Here is a 6,664-nt window from a genome sequence, read left to right on the forward strand (position 1 = left end):
AAGATCAAGCAAGTCTTTACAATATTTTTTTCCAATTTTAACACTATATAATTCTGCATCTTTAAATTATACATTTAGGTTCCATCATGATATGAGCGATGTAACTATGGCTGTCCCAAAATTTGCGATCACCAGACCTTTCACTGATGATAAAATTGTCACATTTTATAAATTCCTTCCTGAAAAGACTGGTTAGACCAATTTTACAGTAATATGAACTATACTTTAACTAATGATTTGTCAGCAGTTATGAAATTTGATAGTTTTAAAGCATTTCTGACAAAATTTAATGACAGCACTCCCATAAAGAAAGGCTTCAAAACCAAAATTACAAACAGATAAAACATACATATGTATTTGGATGGGGTCCACCTTTAGTAAAACACAATGTTGTTTTCTTTTTATCCCAAACATGTTTCACTCCAGTTACAGCATCATCAATAGTCTCTTTTTTATAGCTGTTAAACATAAAGAATCTTCTTTGCTGTTTGATTACATGTAAATATTAGTTTTGAAAATCATAATTAGAGATTTTTGAAGAAACACATAAAATTATGAGTTCCTGCTTTTTTACCACATGATGTGGTTTTCTTGATGTATTATGTTTTTACAGTGACTGTTTTCTTTCACAGTTTGTCATCTACAACCATATACCACTGAGCATAGACAAATTCTTTAACCAAAAATTACAATTTGGAAGCTTATGACAGTGCCTGAAATTTAGGCAGACCGCATCCCAATACATATGTATTGTTAAAGCAAACATAGACAAAAGAGTTTCAACACCAAGTTGATTAGACAAAACGTACTGTATACTAAAAGACAGGGAAATTTAAATAACCAAGTTATGCTGTTGTGAATATATGAATGTGACCATGTCACATTAACCTATGTTAAATACAGGATTGAGTAAACAAAAAGGAACACAGTTTCAGTAATATTGAGAATTCTGCCAATAAGTGAAAATTTGCATGGAAACTAATAACTAGTGTTGCTAAACATGCAAGAAACAGAAACATTAATATATATCCCCAAAAAAATCCAATATTCTGCTTTAATATATAAGTTGAAGAAGTAGGAAAAGCTATTATGAGACCTGATCATCATTTTATCATAATTACTTTGAAAAATTGTTCTAGACAACCAGCAAATACAGGTACACATAAAATTCTTCTGGGAATGCTACAGTATTGTCAACATGTAAAATTCCTCCAATGTTTCGGCCACAATCGCAAATGGCCTTCCTCGAGCTGGTTTGCTTACAGCTAAATGAAAAATACTTGAAGTTTTATGTGCTAGTGGATGAAGCTGTTTTCATAATGTGCTGGGATACTAAGGATGAGGAAAAGGGGTATTAGGTATACTGGTTTTTGCTTTATTTCTAATTATTTATGGAAACAGACGTCCTTGACTGCTGTTTGCTTTATTTCTTGTCATTTGGGTAAATGGCTGAATCGGAAACAGATGGAAGTAGCGCTGTTTACTTGTAGCCTAGTAACAGCTGAGGTGTGCCAGTACTCTGTGTACCTTTGCTCCCTGTGGTCTCCTGCACACGCCTGTGTACATTACTTTGCGAGAGCTGTCATCCCATACTGCTGTTATTGTTGACAGCAAAGACACTGTAAGTAAATAGGTTTCATCTATTTCCACTGATAATGAGAAATAAAGCAAACACTGATAAAAAAACATCTAACATTCCCCCTTTCCTCCTGAACATTCTAAGAGACTATGAAAACTTCTCCTTCCACTAGTATATAAGAAGTCAAGTATTCTCATTCAGCAGTAAGCAAAATAGCTTCAGGAAGGCCTTTTGCAACAGCAGCAAAATGTTCGAGGAATTTTACATATTAACAATATGCTCACATACCCTGAAGAATTTTATGGACAGTGGCAATTGCTGTAGAAGCCTATGTCTACAGATACACCTGGTTTCGTCCTAACAATAATGAAACAGTTGAAATCATCACATGTAGATACATGTGACATATCTTGTAACATACTTAAGAAAGTAATAGATTGTATTCCATATTCCTTAAAATATTGTAAAAAATATTGTGTATCTTAGGGTTATTTACTGGTGAGCTGTTAAGTGTCCAGGATAGTTCCAGTATATAAAAAGGGAGATATAAACTAACTTTCAAGTTACTTATTTCTCTAGTGCCAGCTTTTTCTAAAGCATTAGAGTGTGTAATTTATCGACAGTTATCTGTTTACTTTCAAAATATAGGAATAATTAGTGGATCAGAACATGGTTTTAGGAAAAACATACCTACTGTTGATGCTACAGATTCTGTAGTCAAATACCTACATCGAGTGTCTGAGGATAAAGGTTTCACTCAAGTCACTTTTTTGTGACCCAAGTAAATCTTTGGAGTGTGCAGAGAGTACACCACTTCTAGAGAAATGGTATTCTATGGGATTAGAGATAACAGCCTTAAACTATTAAAATCGTATCTACAGAACAGAAACCAGTTTTCTATGTTGACAAAGAAATACCCAGAATAGAACGAGAAAGGTAGGTGTTCCACAGGGACCTGTACTTGGCACTTTTTTGTTGCTAATAATGATTAACGATCTGCCACCATTTATTTATATCAAGTCCAGTGCATTTCTATATGCAGATGATACAATTTGTCTTTTTAATAGTAATATTTTAAGTAAGCTGGAAATTTGTGTTCCATAGGCAAGTAATCAAGCATTCTCTTGATTTTAAGAAAATGGATTCTTGTTAAATGAAAACCTACCATAGAAGAAGGTTTGCAGTCTAAAAGACAAGCTTTTGTTAGAGGATCTAAGTTACTTTAAGTTTCTGGGGAGTATTTTTAGATGATCGGTTATCTTGGAGTCAACATGTACAATATGTTAGTTGTGGTTATGTACTTATGGTTATGTACCTATAATATATGTTAGAATATCCTATTTTTGATTCATTCAAAGTGTATTAATGTGGGGTATTATTTTCTGGGGAAACTAATACCACAGACTGTCAAAATCAGTCAACATCTGTGAATTCATGGAGCACATATTATTTGGTAAGCTTACATAATCTATTCTAGAATTATCCAAGCAAGTGTTCAGACAAACACTGCATGACTGGTTAGTTGCCCACCCATTCTCTAATATAATGGACTTCATCAACTGTAATGTAATATTGTCATGTTGATAACAGAGTTGTTGTTTCTTTTAAATTTTCTGTTGTATTGTATTATTGTATGATGTTATCTTTTGTTGCAATGGCATGATGGGAATAAAATTATTATTAGCAGTAGTAGTAGTAGTATTAGTAATAGGGCCAGTTGTAAAATCTAGGGCTAAATCCAGGGATAGATAACCAAGGAGTAGGCTAATCACAGGTTAATTTGCAGCATATTCAGTACATCATTTTATTCCCCAGTTATTTGTACCCAGAACAGCGTTCACATCCCATTAAGTTGACAACAACTTAAGAGCACACTGGGTATTTTCGCATATGTTATTTCATACTTACTTTAGTCATTGTCACCAGAATAGCATGTCTAATGTGAACGATAAGCAGTCCAGATCACAAAATTATTCGTTTGAGGATATTTTGAGACTGGTAGGTATTGTAGACGAGTTAGAGTGCAGCAGAAAACAAGAAAACTTCTGTCGCTCATTCAGTGAAAAAAATTAATGCAAGACAATTAAGTAGTTTTTGGGTACTTGCATGTGTAACAATATAACGATCCATTGAAAATTATTTAAGGGATCAGTTATTTGTTGTTTGACCAGTAAGACATCTTTCTGGATTTCAGAATAAAGTATGGGAAAAAAATATGCAACAGTCTCCCTTCATAAACAGCTTCACACAGATCTACAGAGTAGCTACAACAAACATATAATTTTTTTCTCCCCAAGAATAAAAAACACATAAATATTATGCCTATAAAAGGTAGCACAGGGTCAGATCAGAAGCGCCTCATACATGAACTGTAAGTTCCAAGTTTTGTACAATGAAATTTACCATTTGGTAAAGTTGTCAAGGGAAGGACCCCACAGACCACATAGGGACATAATAGACAAGCAGCCGTGAAATGCTGTCTGCTTTAAAATAGTTGGCCTTTTCATAAGTCTACAACTGCGACAATACAGACAGCATTGAGATTGATTTGACTGACAATCCTGAGAGGTGTTATTGGCTAGTTTTCTGTTGTATTTATGACTTATAATAATTAATTCAGTACACCAGCAAGGGATTTCTACAGAAAGTATCTTTGCTGAATTACTGTATATTATGTATACACTCCTGCAGTTATTGGGCATAAATAAATTTCTTTCTATGGTGTTGTTATTCATAATTATACTGAGCATATATATGAAGAATAAGATGCAAACAATGTAATCTTTTTGTAAACCTGAGGTAGAAATGTACCTATGGCACTTATCCAAATTGAAGGCTGTATCATATCTCAAACCCCAATATTTGAGGAATGGTAACTATTTCATACATAATTTAGGCTTGTGCAGTCATCTTCACCAGCTATATGTAATTGGGAAGGGAAGGGGAAGTAACTGTAGGTGTGACACCTTCAATGTGTTCTTCCTTTTCTACAGTCATCTCAGCTTAAAACTGTCAGTTCTGTTTTCAGAATAAAAATACATGTTTCCAAATGTGAAAGAACTGGCAGAGTTGCAGATGGTGCTGCTTCAAAAGCAGCATGACAAGAACCAGAGAAAAGAGGAAGAACTGTGTTGGTTAAAAAAGGAGCATAAATTTTAAAATTAGGAAGAGAAAATACAAATTAAACAAATGATTTCAGAACAAAAGCATTTTATTATATATATATATATATATATATATATATATATATATATATATATATATATATATATATATATATATGTGTGTGTGTGTGTGTGTGTGTGTGTGTGTGTGTGTGTGTGTGTGTGTGTGTGTGTGTGTGTGTGTGTGTGTGTTTATATTATTTTCAGTTAATTACGTCAGAGAACTGAAATAATTAACAAAATTGTCTCTTGTGCATATTGTGCATATTGCAGTGTCATACACATCCTTTTAATGGGTGTCACCTTGTCAGTACCAATAGAATCTCCAGTAACCAGAAAAAATCAACAGAGGCAGAATATTTTACTGTCAGCAGCAGCTGCTTCATTGGTGAAACAGAGTCAATTCTGAAAGAAAGATACAGAATGATATTAGACAGTTCGTTTGACAATTCAAGAGAAATTTAAAAACATAACTTGCTAGCCATTCCTTGCACTATTGTGCTTAGGTAGCTTAAATAACTAAAGATTCCAAGTTAGCTGAACGCCAAGTACCTATGTTCTTATGACACACAGATAAGAATTACTTTATGATAAATATGAATGTGATTATGTGGATAATACTAATAACAGAGAAAAACAATGGACATCTCCTACAGCTTTCTTTAAGAGACTGACTTTCCTATTAATTTCAGTGAGTTAAACGTAGCTTGAGTAAGCACAAATAATTTATATGTTTATAGAAATAATTATATTTTTACTCTGAAGCATTCACTAAAAGAGGGAAAGTTGTTGTCCCAGTGGGAGATAAAAGTGAACAACATTTTCTGCTATAGGTGTGGTTGAGTAAACTCTGGACATTAGTATACTATCAAACTTGTTGTTACATTAAACAGTCGTAACAAGTCATCAATTTCAGAAAAATGGTACTTCACAGAAGTGCAATATGAGGTATTTCAGTTTAATTGACTTTCAGTTAGCTACAATCGGAAATAAAGGAGGACATTGAAAATAACTTGATATTCAAGGAAAGATAAAAAACATAGCATTCCAGCACTCCTTCCACATGCCACAGATATGTGGATTTATTAAATAGATTCCTGTTCTGCTCCTATCAAATACATGTATAGCTATTATTTTGCGATAAATATGGATGGGCTTATGCGGATAATACTGATAAATCAGAAACACAAAGCTGTGTTCTGTAGCTGAGGAGACACCACTGTTACTTTTTTCAATACTAGCTTTTTTGTTAATCTTACTGTGTTAAACTCAGTTTGAGTAAGCACAGTTAGTTCACAGACTTCAGTGAATAATGGTAAGTGGGAGGCAATGTCGCTCTGAAGCATTAATGGGCCTGTAATCCGAATATTTTCACTAAAGGGTGAAAGTTGTTCTGACACACTGTGCTTTTTACCAAAAGAGCCGTTCCTAATAGAAATCAGAGTGGGACAAAATGTTCTGCTATTGAAATAGTGTGGCTGAAAGGAATTGGAACACAACCGTTTTATCTAAACATTTTGTTACATTTGTCTAAACCTGAAACAGCTGTTAATACAAATAGCATCCATAACTGGTGTGGTTCTTTCAGTTAAGTCTATCGAGGCTCTGCTAAGTAAAATGAAATAGTACCTCCCACTACTGCACACCAGATATATAAGACTATTTTAGACTGAATCGTCATTTAAATGTGTGTGATTTATATAAATAACTTGACGGAAGCCAGGAAGTACTGAAATCAAATGCATACTATGACAAATATACAGTCAATTTTAGAAAACAGAGAAACAGTTTCACCTGTCCGTCCTATTCTCCAGTTTCTCACATACAAGACTGAAAAGACGAAGTACAGCTTCTTTTGATAAGTGAAATCTTGTTATAAATTCGGAATCGGTGTCGTCTCACTTTATTCTTCTTCCTCATG

The sequence above is a fragment of the Schistocerca gregaria genome, chromosome 2, assembly GCF_023897955.1.
Source record: "Schistocerca gregaria isolate iqSchGreg1 chromosome 2, iqSchGreg1.2, whole genome shotgun sequence".
In the NCBI taxonomy this organism is placed as follows: Eukaryota; Metazoa; Arthropoda; class Insecta; order Orthoptera; family Acrididae; genus Schistocerca; species Schistocerca gregaria.